The sequence below is a fragment of the Xiphias gladius genome, chromosome 2 (assembly GCF_016859285.1).
Source record: "Xiphias gladius isolate SHS-SW01 ecotype Sanya breed wild chromosome 2, ASM1685928v1, whole genome shotgun sequence".
In the NCBI taxonomy this organism is placed as follows: Eukaryota; Metazoa; Chordata; class Actinopteri; order Istiophoriformes; family Xiphiidae; genus Xiphias; species Xiphias gladius.
In genome coordinates this window covers 5,272,638-5,287,700 of record NC_053401.1, presented here as the reverse complement: position 1 = coordinate 5,287,700, position 15,063 = coordinate 5,272,638, and the positions used below count along the sequence as shown (strand labels likewise).

Below are 15,063 nucleotides of genomic sequence, written 5' to 3'. Positions count from 1 at the left end.
AGTCGTGGGGATATGACCAGACTGTCAAATCTCACAGCAAAGAGTAGTCCTCTGACCTCTGCTCCCCGTGTATTACACACATTGATTTTTGCACCAGTCAAATTACCAGTGCATTTACAGCAGAAACATAAATAAAACTTGTATTTCCTCTTTGTAGTAATTAACATTTTGATCAAGTTAGTAAATAAGTGAAACCAAACATCAAGACATACTGTATACACTGATTTCTTTTTTTTTTTTTTTTTTTTTACCAAAAATGACTTTAATTCCTTAAATGTGCCGAACATCACACAGGGATGCAAAGCATTACAGCACATACATATGCAAGGCTGAAAGTTTAACTACCTTAACTAGCTCGCAGAAAGCCAGTTTAAGATTTGGCTACACGGTATATATTTAGCTTCTTTCCTTCCCAAACCGTCCATAAAGAGATCTAATTGCCTCTGTGCAGAAGTCTTACTTTGGGTTCGTACAACCCATCTCTCTCTGACCCCATCAGTGAGGCACACTAATGAGTGTTGCCTGGCAACCGTTAAAACGGGGCCGGGAAAGTCGGTGTTGGCAAAAAGACTCCTGCTCAGCGAGATCTTTATTTTTTCTTCTCAACTTGCCATTCATGTGCCATCTGCATGCAGTAACAGTGCCCGTTTTCACATTAACATCAGAAAAGTTGTCCCGTTCTGCCAAGACATGATTATGTTGCATTCTTAATTAGCCACCATCTTGAAGCCCTAATGCCCTGTCTTTGATGCAATAACATGGACGATGAGGAGGAATTATACTACCTGGTAAATTATATATACATGTTGGATAGATGGATGCTATTTTGTCATGTACTTCACCCTCTGCCCCCTTGTCTGCCAAAATAATGTTCTGAAGATGTAAAAAATGTCCTGTATTGACATCCTGCACAGACAGAAATGAGTTTTTCCTCTGCTTTGACTGCAATTATCTGCAATAAGACCCAGGGATTATGGCCTGACGGCTGGGCAAGATGTTTGGCTGTATATGTTTATAAATATATAATACAATGTTTCCCTGAAGTCCTCATAGAATTTTTTTCACTGAAATTATAGTCCTATTACTAAACGTTCAAATGGAAAGAAAAACATTGTTATCATAGAATAATAAGAGATCTGTAGACGCGAATGAGCCAAATATGACTCAAATTAGTGTCAACGGTAAATGCTCCACATTCGCTTTGCAACTGTGAAAGCCAAATAATGCATGATCATCCAGAGTGCAGACTCTGAGTGCTGTCATTCACTTTGATTATGTTAGATTAGAGGAGTGAGTCCTGAGCCACCCCTAAGCAGAGAGGAGAGGGAGTTCAAAGAGTACCTGATCCACTTTCCCGATTGGCTCATATACTTTGAAACTATAAAATAGCCCATCAGCAACCAGGTTTAGCTTGCCGTCTCACAGTCTAGAAGGTACAGTCGTGTATCACTCAAACAACGACAGATTTTCTCTCATGGAACTGTGTTATAGATCTAGGTTTAATCTTAAGAGCATTGCCTTAAACAGCTTACCCAGGCTTGGCTCAGACTTGGGATGCTCCATTTCAAATTAAAGGGTATTTGATCGATGTTGGGCTCAAAGTGGGTCATCCCGACCAGGGAGGTGACCACTGAGCCCGGCAGTGTATGCCGCACATGGTCATGGTTGTCTCCTCCAATAAACCATGTGAGGCTTCAAGTTATGCAAAGTCTGCTTACCTTTCAACTCCTGCATTAGGAGGGAGTTGTGTGTCTCAGGTGCCCAGACTGACATTAATGGATGTCAAAATAATGCTTGTGACATTTTTTTTTTTTTTTTTTTTTTCCCCTTTTCAGCAGATACTGAGCAAAAAAAAAAAAAAAGTGGTGGAAGTTTAAGAAACTGTGTAAATGCAAAGGGTAAAGGCTTTATCATTCAAGGGCAAAGCACAGGAGAGACGGGGCTTGCCAACGCTGTATCATCATCATGCAGGGAGACCATCTGAATGTTATTATGCTGTCTGATTTGAGTGCCAACTTCAAGGGTATTCTACTCTACCCAGACGGTTATTGAAGTTCTTTGTAGCACTCAACCAGACCCAAACATCCTGTTATTTAAAAAAAAAAAAAAAAAAAAGTTCACTTTATTTACTCCTTCCTTAATGGCTTTACTTCATTCAGTTAATGCTGAGTGCTCACATTTGCACCATTCAGCTGAGTCGTGGTAATGTTCACATTGAAGCCGTCTGCTGCTCCAAGGTAATCCGTGTTTGCTGGCCTTGTCATAGGGAAACGTCTATGGGTACCTTAGTGCTGCTAAGTAGGTCTCGCCCTTTTGTGACCACTCGAAAAGCCTCTACAAGAAAAAAAAGACACTTCATGTTAGAATAAAAACGTTTTTAGAGGGTCATATTCAATTAGAGGTCGCCTACATGCAACTTTAGACATTTGTTTATCGACTGAGTTCCGCCTACAACCCAGAGCAGTGGGCTGGCAGAGCCTTTGGTAGTTTGAGCAGTAAACAGATGTTTGCCAAAGAAACCTATTTTCATAATCACAGTGACATGTCTGTTTCATCAGTTTATGTTGTCCTTTGAAACAATTAAACCAAAGCCATGGATGCGCCGCACTGGATACGCCTGTTTCGTATATTCCTGTCACATACTCATTTTTCATTTCCATGCATTCGGCTTTGATTGTGGCTGGTGCACATTCAGCTAAGTAAATGGGCAAAATGTAATTTATTGTTAAATGTCATGCAATTTAGTCTGATGACAAAGAGACATCTCAGGCAGCACAATCAGTAATCACAGCATAGCAGGCTGTTTCTCTTGTTTTTTTTTTTTTGTTTTTTTTCCCCTCCCTCTTCAGCATCTGTAGCAGAGCGATTATCAAATGTTTTGATGTCAAGAGAGAGAAATGTTGACTGACAGGCTTGGCCAGAATGGAGCACCAGATCACATAGTAACTGACAGCAGAGACCCATCTTTTCTCCTTTGCACAAAAAAAAAAACAAAGCAAACAAAACATTTAATTATTCCGGCCTCGACAGACAGAGTCAGAGCAGCACTGATGTGCGGAAATGAGTTTGGCTAGGGCCATTCTTATATGGCTTCAGTGTTACTGTTCTAAGGAGATGAAGCTTGAACACTAACAATCTCGCAGTGACAGAGGGTTGTTTATCATGAAAATTCATTAAAAAAAAAAAAAGTGCAAATTTTATTCACATAATCATCATCATTAGCACCCAAGTGCGATGACCTATCCTGCTGTCTACTGTAATAGGTATATAGAAGGGAACACACTCAGTTTTTCTAAGATGCGCTGGTTTCTTTCCTTTCTTGCAACAGAAAAGGAAAAAAAAAAAATCAGTTTTCATTTTAAATCTATAAATGCTTCAGTGGGAGCTTGTCTCATTAGTCATTATTCCTGTGTTTCTGTTTATAAGCACCGGGAGACTTCCTGGGTCTGCTGGTTTTACAATAACTTTCGTGTTGCCTGCAAGGGACTCAGCTGTCTCATCTCTCAGTGCCGACAGGGTCTCTCTCTCTCAGCTAAAGTAGATTTAAAATATCTCTCTTAGTTAGATGCCAGTTCTGAGGTTCTGGCCTGGACGTGAGTGCATAGGCATCAAAGCCTACCTGTCTGCTTTGGCCGGATGGTGGATTTTATATATAAAAATGGATATGTATAAATGATACAATTAATAAACTATGTCTGACCTTCACTGTGCCTAGCTTATTTGTAAGGGAAAGTTTTAGGGTTGTCTGTCTGTTGTTTTTCTAGGCAGAAGTTTCATTTATTTTGGATAGTTTTTGAGATTTTTTTCAAGTTTGTCAGTAAAAGAAGCAATGCTTGATACAACTGATGACATCTCCTGCATTAAGTTCAGTAACATGTAGTCATGTCCAAGGAAGAATTGTTGAGAAATTTGAATCAGCTAGAATTAAACCCTGTCCAAGAACAAAACAACAAAATGTCTCTCTACCGTGAGAAAAACTAAGGGTCCTCTTTTCTTTGATATACTTAGGGCTGTGTATCATTTTTAAAAAGGTCTGCCTAAATATGCTCTTTGACTCTGAGTTCACAAGGTAGGATTTGGAATGAAATATGCAGGACTGACTCAGTACATACAGTACAGGAGAAGATGTACTAGCTTTGGATTTCATTATTTAAAATGAAAAGGAAAAGAAAACTTATACTGTACAGATCTTTCATAAATGACAGTGCTTAAAGGGTCAAAATAGGGTCAACATACAATATTTTTGCAATAAATTTGTCCTGCAACTGTTGTTGTTAATACTGTTAATGTTGTTGACGGAGGTCTTAGCGTTGCAAGAATGTTTTCCTTCATCGTATGCACATTGCAAGTAGGTGAAGTTCTGACTCGGATGAGTAAAATTCATTACCCAATATTCAAATCAGTAGGAGGACCAGACACACTGTATGTACAGCAAGGGCTAGTGCATGTCGTCATTTATTTTGACTTTTCTATCCATAACAACCAAATCACCAGGAAAAAAAAAAAAAAACGTCATGCTCTAGCATGCATAATCAATTTTTCTGGAGAAGAGAGAAGAGCTGGAAGCTCTAGATGTCACTCTAGATACAAATTAGCCATCACTACGATGTGTAAACAGCTCAAAAACAGGGGGATACCAGACAGTGTCATACGGCACCCTTGGTACATCCCACAAAAATACAAGTGCCCCTGTGCAAAGGTTTGGCAGAAAAGAGGTGTATTCATCTTTTGGCTGTTTCCTAACAGCCTGGTTGGTATCCTCCTCCTGCCAGATTTCTGGAGCCAAATTCAAGTGGGCCTTAGATTTGGCTGTCGTCAAGGCTGCCTGTCTGCTGGGAAGGGAAACAACCAGCTTCAAGACGACACTGGAAACAACTCTATCCAGCCTTCAAAACTCTGAGGAGAGGATGACATGAGATTTACAGAATGATGAACACTCTTGCTTCTCAGGGGCAATATCTCCATACCGGATATTAGCTTTGTGTCCCTGCTGCCGAACCGAGGAGCCCCCATTGTTCTTTAAATGTTGGTCCCCTCTGCTTCTTATTAAATAGATGTGGAGATCTAAACACCACTATGACCCTAAGCTTATTATTGTGTGTTTGTGTTTTTCATGAGACTGCCCTTCCTATTGCATATGGGTATTGCAGCGTTGTATACACAGCAGAATACTTGATGTGTTGTTTAGAGAGGCAAGATAAATTGACAGTGGGATGGTCAGTTGTTTATCTCAATTGCAGATATGTGAATCTGAGAAGCACTGATTATAGTCATGTAAAATGTATTGTTGTTGACATTGGTAATGGGGACTTCATGCAAAAGATGCAACAGCTTTTGCAAGACAATCTTTTGCAGTAAATGTTAGTTAGTTGCTTAGTGAGCTAAATAGCTAAAAAAGACAGGATACTATGTTTGTGTGGTCTACGATGATGACATTCATGTATTTATTTGGAAGTGACGTGCTGTTAGCCCGTGTAGGCTGGGTAACTTGGATGTATGACACTTGTATCAACCACAAACCTTTGACTGAAGGCACAGCAACAGTCATCATCTACTTGGCGTCTTTGATGTTGTCATTTTATCCATACTCCAGGATTTGAGGCCACTTCTGCTTCTGCTGTTAGATTTAAGATTAAATCTGTTGTTAGATTTTTTTTTTTTCTCGATTAATCCAGTGGTCGCTTGATCTAAAAAAAAAAAAGTTAACAAATATTGAAAAAATGCCATTTACAGTTTCCCTAAGCCCGTGGTCATGGCTTTAAATGCTTGTTTTGTCCAACCAGCAATCCAAAACCTAAAGAAATTCAATTTTCTCTCATATATGACAAAGAAAAGCAGCAAGTCCTCATTTCTGAGAAGCTGAAACCTCACAATATTTGTAATTTGTACTTGAAAAATAACTGAAACCATTACTCGATTAATCAAATAGTTGCCGTTCAGTTTTCTGTTTCTCAACTATTTTGTTAATCGACTAATCATTGCAGTTCTAGTCTATTTAATTCAATCCAGATTTCTGCATTGAAAATTATCATACTCACAAGTCCAAAAGGCATCTTCTTCTGCAATGGTTTAGTGGCACCCAACTGGAGAATTGGCACCACCTACTGTTTACGTCGATGCTGCAGCTCCTAATATTCACATAACAGTAGTGAAATGGAACGCACGTTAATTTCCATTTACTTTTTTCAATTTTTTTGGAAATGTGGTTAAAAATTTTTGCCAAATTTGGATGGAAACTTGACTATAGTTAGTCCAGTTAATTCTAACTAACTATCACCGTATTGTACTTCAGTTGACTTACACATACACGCTCAACACCCTTAAGGCACTATCAAATGACATATATAAATTGAATATTATACACTTGTGGTAAAGCACAAAAAAGTACTCTCACATAATCAACAGATCAATAAAATATAACTGTTATATGAACTTCAGTAATGTGGACATTAGAGCATAAGATGATTTACCAACTACATATGTGGATAAAATTGGCCCTAATGCACTTCCCGTTGTAATGTTTGCATTTGGTAAAGCAAAAGGGCCTGGGGAAGGGAGTAACATGAAAAAACACTCCATATGCCGCTCCAGTCCAGCCTGGTCCCTCTGCTGATGATGAGACTGATAGCTTTAGTCCACAGACAAAGCAACAAAGCCTTCACAATAATAATGTTTGACCTCACCTCCGGCAGGCTCCCAGGATGAATGTTTGCCGTGGATATTAGTGTGAAAGCAGGGCAGCATAAGATGGCTCTTTTGAATATGAGAGAGAACGAAAGAATGAAAGACAGGGCTACCAAAGTTGTGATGGTGCAATAGCTATGAAAGCAATGAAATAGGCTAAAATACACAGATGAGAGTTGATTTCAGGACATATTCCCTGCATATAATTTGAGTGCAATAACCTCTTATTTTCAGGCCTTCATCATCAAAGTTTAGCTGTGGGGCCCTCGGTTCCCATCACTCAGGGTAAAGAATCTAATCTTGACCCCTCCACTTTAAAAATAGACATGTCTTTAGGCCCTCTTCACCTAGTTTATTGGGTGTCAACGACTGCCAGTGAGGCTGACTGGTATCCCTGGGCATTTGAATTTCTATTTTAGGACCATATGTATCCGAATGGGCCAACGGTGAGGCGTTTGTTTTTCAAACCCACATGACTGTTACACATTCATGAAACAGCTTCTCAGTAAAAACACAGAGTTGGCTTTCAAAGCCCTCCTGCTGTCTACTGTTAAGTATCAGCCTCTAATTAGCGGCTGTTTATATCTTTCACGGCATCATCTTTTGGAAAAACAGCCGCCATGCTCTGGTACTGATTTTCGGCCTTTTATCAATCAAAGGACAAAACTTCCTCTGTCCTTTCTCTCCACCTGGGTCTATCTTTCTATCTAGAGATTAAGTGATAAATTGGTATTTCATCCACATTGGGAGGAAAATTGTGTTGTTGTTGTTGTTGTTTTTGTTTTTGTTTTTTGTTTATTTAAACACAATTTGTAAATTACAAGAAAAGGAGATTGAAAACTTTAGGGACCTACAGCTGACGTTTACCTCATTACATCATAGTTCTCAGTCCTCCTAATGGCATGCGAATTTTACAGCGCTGACATGGTGTGATATTGGCCACCCCACTTGCATCTAATTTAGAAGGGTAACACCTCATCTCTGGAGGGCCCCAGCTCCCTTACTCACAATAATTTTCCCAAATTTATTTTAACAGCAGGAACCCCAGCAAGGGCCAATTAAGTAACACTATGAAGCCAGTATACAATGCTGCTTTGGTCATGTCAGAGTTGGACTTGTTAAGGTTTATGACCTTTATTTAAGATTAAATCTTATAATGGAATCAATGATTCCTATGATGAAAATAATTATCACGACTTTCTTCTGATTCATAAAGCTTGTTTGTCTTTTCGACCTATTAAACGGGCCCAACATACTTTGTTAATTTATTACTGCTTCATGGTGTGTCATCTGCTTCCTGCGAGTGAGACCACTATTTTCTGTCACCGATTATCGTAAAACCTAACATTTTGACATTGGGGCTTGAGGTTCGAGTGAAGCCAATCCTTCATTATAGCAACTTAAGTGGTTCAGACTCATACTAACTGATTGTAATGGTTTCTGCGCGTAACCCTTTTACCCTTTTTAGTTGTGTCTGTGAATCATCTGACATCATCTCAAGCAACCCTCGTGTACTCATGCTCGAATCTTTTTTCACACCACATTGTTATTGTTGTTAGAAATTACAGCAGGTGTCGATGAACCCGCACACTGTGTAAATTTAGAAAATATTAACAACATATACCGATTGTTCATGGCAAGCCAGCTGTACTCCTATGATACTACAAGCCAGAGGGAAAATTGGAATGACAAACTGAGTATTGTTGCTATTTATGTAGTAGAAGTGATTTTAGAGAGTTGAATACTGTACGATGAAAGAACAAGAAGGTTAATGGTCTCAATCTGTCCCATCCAGTATTTCTTGAGTCATCTTTGCTTGAAAAATACATTTTCCCTTTCTCTCTCTCTACCACAACTAAACAGTTTTGTATAATTAGAAATTTAACAGAGACTTTGGCTTGCCATGCATAATTGGTATATGTTGTTAGTATTTTCTAAATTTAAATAGCGTATGGGTCATGGACACCTGCTGTAATTTCTATCAACAATATTCGAGCATGAGTACATGAGGGTTGCTTGAGATGATGTCAGATGATTTACAGACACAACTAAAAGGGTAAAAGGGTTTTTGTCTGTCCTTTTGAAAAGGATGGACTTTAAAGCATATACAGTAGTTTAATTACAGTAAATAGTCTATTATCGGCTATCACGTCACTTCCGCGGAGTACAAACGTACTTCTTTTCACCCAGTGGTGGACATTCGGAAATTTTACGGATACTCAACTGTATTAATTAATGGCTACCGCACTGGTGAACTACTGTAAAACTAGTGCCTTCAGGCGCAAGTCGTTTTTATTTAAAACTTAAGCTAATAATGTGAGGCTAATGCTGGACATCTTTGTTAAAAGACCTATAGCGAGCCACTAATTTCATTTTCAAGGGAGCCTTATTCATGTCTTCGTGGACTCAGTTGACATTTAATTTAATGTTGTCTTTACTCAGTAGCTAATATTTCCCTCTGCAGCATATGTGTGAAAGGCAGATTCTGCTGTATTTACACTATGGACACTGACACCATGATATGTCTTTTTCAGTGAGCTGCCATTTGGGAAGGAAGACTGGAAGAAACCCCTCTAAGTGAAGATATTGTAAGTGCTTGGCCATTAACTTCTTCATTGAGTCTTTAAAATGACCAGTTTGTGTAATTGACAGTGTAATGGAGGCCATTTATGTCATGCTATACAATCCCAAATTCCAATTACCCCCCCCAATCATGTAATTCATAAAAGTGGCCTCATTATATTTACTGAAAATGACATGTTGTCCTGCTCTTATTCTCTGGTACATACACACAATATCAATCAAATCAGTAAGTCCAACAGGGAGTGAGGATGCCTGATGGCCCCTGGTCTCATTTGAGATGCAGACATTGTCCTGTTGCTTCCTTTAATGAGATCTGGAGGCGTGCAATCTAATATTCACCACTGAGGCTCCAACATGGGCCCCGAGTCTGTAACCCACTAGGCTGTGTGCTAATTCAATGGAGTGAAGTCAGCTGTGATCAAAAGGACTGGAGTGGCCATTCAGTCAAAAGGATGAGAAGCATTAACCTTTTTCTATACGTGAAGTACTAATCATCCACAGTTGTGTTCTTTCTTTCTTTAGCTGGCTGGACTAGACTAGAAGGGGTGAACACGGGTTTAGCAGCAGAAGGAACATAAAGTCTGCCCATAGATAACAAATGTAACTGTTGCAGAGGGATCATTTTCACACTGGCTGAGGTTCTTCCAGCGACACAGGCACCTGTGTTACTGATATTCCTTAGGCTCCATTAAGTACTACGAGACAGAGAAGCTTGACATTGAATTTAAAAGTAAATACTGTTTAAACAAATTACAAACATGGAAGACAAATTCTGCAGGTTTTATGACATAGTTCATCTTCTGAAGACTTCAAAGGTGTAATGAAATTAAAATAGACCTACCGATCTCTCAAAAAATTCAACTTGCGTTGAGCAAACGCTTCACACTTCAGTCAGTTGGCTTGCATGTCTTACTGTCTTATAGTCAGTAAGATTAATCAACCCATAACAAAACAACTTTTTTTTTTTGGTAAATGACATGTTTATAGTGTTGCATTTCTGCAGTGAGGCTTTGTTAATGCAGTGGATTTTTCTGACAAAAGTTAAATTACTTTAGGGACTGTATAGAGAAAATTACAAAGTTCTAGGTTTGTGCGCCTTATGCCAGCTCTTGACATATAGGCTAATTTCATAGCTCAGTATGAACATAGTAATTTTAGCACCCCATACAGTTCTTCATAGTTTCAGTTACTTTCTCTACGTTTGGCTTTCTTGCACTGGTCTTCAGCCAGATATTACTGTGATGGCAGGGACAACAGCTCCTGTAGGATAACCCAAGTGTTCCCAGATAAGGGGTAAGATTAAGGGCTACTGTAAAGACCTTTATGGAATGTTTCTATATCCATTGGAGTCTGGTCGGGCTCAGCCTGAAGAAATAATGTTGAGTTTTCCCTGGAGAATGAAAGGCCTGCTTCGATGTGACATAAAGAAGAAGGCTCTGACTGTTGTTCGAGAGTGTCTGGCTTTTTATTTGAATCTCTGCGTGCGTTCCTGTGGAGGGCACTGTCGGGAACCCCATAGCTCTACTAGAGGGACCTCTACGCTTACATGAGTAATGACAGAGAAATCTGGAGGGGCGGTGAAGGGGAGAAAGGGCCTGCCTGACTCGAGTGGTGTGTTGTTATCGAACTTCTGTCCCAGTCCTGTCATGTCATAGCTGCTGCCAGCACGACCCAGACCTGGACAAGTGGTAGAAAAAATCAGTCAAGTAACATTTAACACTTCTTTAGTGTTGCCAACTTAAAAAGTGGCTGCTCGAGAAGTTGCTAGAGGTCCGAAGATAATGTCATGTGGTAATCTGCATATGAATATATTTGCTGCAGCTTCCTGCTTGCGATGAAGGCATGGGTTTACAGTGTGTATAAAGATCACTGTAGCCATAACAGTGTTTGCCATAAATCTGCATTAGCAGTACCAATACTTTGGGGATCCAAACTTTTATCCAGTGGTAGATGTCACAGTAATTCCTTCTCAGGCGAGTCCCTAGGGTTGTCTAAAATTGTCAGTCTGGCTACAGTGAGTTAATTTGCAGACAGTCCACACAGACTCAAATTTTGGGACATCCGCACAGGGTCCTTGGACGGACGACGAAATTTCAATCACAAGTACCATTGTGGACGTGCGAATACAGAAACCATGAATTGGCCTTTACTGTATTTAATTGGCTCCTCAACAAATGAGATTAATCCTGTAGCCAGAACAGCACTGCCTCCTGATTCCAGTCTACCTTCACTTTGCTCCATTCACCTATCATTTGAAATAATCTGGTTTCAGCTACAAATATAGTGTACCCCAAAGACCTATGACCTCATATATGCCGATTAACGAGCACCAATAAATAGTTAAGCAGTCGAGTTGCATGGTAGTTTTTGCTTGTATCCTGGTTAGTGATATGGATTTACAGAGATTAGTAATTAGCAGCACTGTCTGATTTGACGTAGAGGAGCACCCACTCCTCTCTTGATGATGAAGCTCCCCACGTCTGTCCCAGCTGTCACCAGTGATTGATGCACTGTGCACTTCCCACCATCACTTGCCGGCGTTCACCGCTGTTTACGGCTCATACCTGATCTCACATCCAGAAATGTCTCGGCCTCCTCCCATTAGCAGGCATATTAATCATCCTTCATGCCATATGATTGGGTTAAAATCCCAGTTTACCATGGCTCCGCATTTTGCCAAAAGGAAGTCAAAGACTAGAGATTTTATTCCTCCTTTAGAGTTGCTTCATGTTCAGAAACCCCTGATAATCCCGATAGACAATTGTTTACTACTACACCACAAAAGACCAGAAAGGCTTTGGCCAAATTATCTATGTGAAAAAAGACAGGGATTAAGCACTTCCAGCAGGGCAATATAGTTGTTTTGCAGAGTCGGTTCATTGTTCCTTCACTTATGTTAAACATAATTATGGAAAATGTTAAAAAAAAAAGAAAAAAGATTATATTCCATTTAGTAATTTGCTAGTGTTTTTGCAGTAGTTTTTGTTAGTGTCTGCTAATTTGTGAGTCTTTCACTGAGTTTGACCCAGACAGCTGTGTAACCCCCTGGCATTTTCAGTGTGCAAGTAGCAGAGAAAGGTTTGCATGCTGAATCGTTTTGAAATTCACTTTACCTTTACAACTAATAAGTGGCTGCTGCAGTGGGCATCTACCATTTTTTTTTAACTGCTAAAAGTTTGGTGTTTTGAAAAATAGCAGGAACACAACTCATGCTTACAGAAGAAGCGAGGAATTTGCCAGTGGATGTTTTCTCTCTCTCAGTTCATGGAGACGGACGGCCGTGTCATTCAACTTTTGAGATCTTACTTAGCCATGTCCTCAGAGAGTGTGAGTTTAAACTAAAGTGATTATTTAGTCCAAGGCAGAAATAAGTTGATCCGTGTATCATATTTTACTGTGCAGAGATGTAAAACAGCAAACCTATTTCTTTATAGGTGTATGAACCCGTCTATGTTTGTGTGGGGACTGAATACACTAAAACCATAGCATGTGTCAAGGTTTGAACTTAATAAAATTTCTCACTCGTGAATATCGACTTGAATTTTTCTGGGGATATAATGGAGCAGTGACTAATGACTGACAAGAAACTCTTATTCAGTCAGTGTGATAAATCATGTTGCTAACTTCACACAGTTTAAAAATATCATAGATGCTGAATAGTCCCCTGATGTGGGTTTTTAAAGATTTGGGTGCTAAATAAACACAAAAACTTGTAAAAATGATGATCAGGGTGATGATAATCACTGGGCAAATCTCAGTTAGGTTTAACCTTATTTGTAAAAGAAGGGCCCAAAGTTCTAATCAGAGGTGACAGATAACGCCCTACTTAAAATTTTCAAGCTTCAGCAAAAGCTAATCAAGTGTTTGTTTGGTAGCAAAGTCAACTATGTAAAACTTCAAAAATAGGCCAAACCAAGCAATTTAGTTGAAAAAAAATGAAGGTATTGAACGGGAGTCAAAGCTTTTCATAACAATTTCTCACACTTACTAGCTTCATAAGTATGATAATATTTATAATATTTCCCAGAGCAAACTAGACCTCTATCAGTCACAGTTTCATTCTCTCTCGTAGCTTGTCATTGCCAGCACAAAATGAAATCCTCCTCCTTCACTCTCCGGGTTAGTATTCAGGCATGTTTTCCTTTTCAGAGGGGACAGACAGCACTCGTTCCCCTTTTTTAATCTTGCTGTGATGCTGTTTCATTTCCTGCTTGTTCATTGACTCAAATCCGAGCCTGCTGTTTTGTTAATGGTGGGGGGGACACCATGCAGACGGATTTCATGTCACTTACAAACTCGGGATTCTCTGACGGAACAAAAACTGTCGTTCTTTATTTGATCTAACGCCTTTTTATGAGAGAAATAGGACACAAGATACTTTTTGGCAAATTGGAATACTTCCAGATAGATGAATTTTTTAAAAGTGCACCACAAGAATACAAAACTTCAAATGATTTTTTCAAGTTGTGACATAATGGATGTTGCCTCATGAATAGTTACATAATCTTAAATTATTTACAGAGGAGACTATCCAGAACGCATGCTGATAGTTGCAGTGAAGTGTGTAATATGAGCGGACTAATTTGGAACCAATTTTGAAAAAAATTATTAGCCTACTAATTTTTTAACCTGTAGTTGCTATAGTTATGCTTCATGTGGGGGCAGTTTGGGCAGTTTGGGCAACTGTTCACCCAACCTCATTCTCCACAAGTCACTGCTGGAATACAGAGTCCAGGCAAATATAAAGTTAAGTGAGGGAAATCAACTTTTTTTTCTACAGGTGTTAGGTTTATAGATTGGTTTCATTTTTTAAATGATAGAAAGGGTATTTGTTAAATATGTGAAATTATAAACGCGGGGAAAAAAAAAAACAACGTTGGCCACTGGGTTTACAGGTGACATGATAAATCTGTACTCACCAAATCAATTGAGATCGTGGAACATGGCGACATTTCTAAAAATTGGCCTGATGGGGCAAGAGTCAAATAATCAGAGGGGCTTAAACCCCCAGTATTTTTACCGATGCCACTGCGTTCCAAAATCTAAGCAATCGCTTTGGTGGGCATAATGTTATCATAATTGATAGAACTGGAGGCTGGAGTTGCAAAACTAAACCCTTAATTAACTGTTTTACTTTTAAAGAAGACCTTCATAGATTTCAAAGCTTCGAGATCCGATGTTGGTGTTAGTCTGAATCCGTGTCATCACCCTGCAAACGCACTGAAAGTACTTCTGTGCTCATACAGTGTGGAGCAGTACAACGTTACTTTAATGCGTTTAAAATAAAGGTTTACATGCTGTATATATGGCAGTATACAAAGCATTGCATCCATAATCAAAATAGGCCGTAAACAGTAGGTATATTCTCTTTCAACTATATGCTCTCAGTGTCATGTGCAGAGCAGTTCCTCACTGACTCTAGTGTGTGCTTGGGGCTGCCACGCAGTGTTTAGTAACCATCAGATGGGGTGGCTCGTCTCTTGTGAGTGCAGCTCTATGATCACAACATGGTGAGAGAGAGGGAAAAAAAAAAAAGTCCCCTCTGGATAAGCTTAAGAGGAGACAACACAAGGGGGAAAGATGGCCTGGCCTGTTCAAAATGGCCACAGGGAAGCCATTTCCCACAATGCTCCCGTTCCCCTGGCTCTGTGGTGTCGATCCGTCCTTTGTGAGCCAAAGTGTCTGAGACACATTGCGGTCACCATGGGCTGGAGGAGATATGACAAACACAAAGGACCGACCCTGTTTGCTTCACTCCCTTGAGAGAAGAACGCGTGGCTCATTGATATTGTATGA

The 15,063-nt window shown here is 39.6% G+C and overlaps 1 protein-coding gene across 1 annotated transcript in view; it reads left to right on the top strand.

Annotated features, from left to right (window-relative positions):
* Window positions 1–15,063, top strand: part of syt1a (synaptotagmin Ia) — a 173,385-nt gene that overhangs the window by 49,889 nt on the left and 108,433 nt on the right. The window contains exon 2 of the mRNA XM_040140620.1: window positions 9,219–9,272. The gene's annotated coding sequence lies outside the window, so the exon portion shown is untranslated. The remainder of the gene's footprint in view (window positions 1–9,218; window positions 9,273–15,063) is intronic.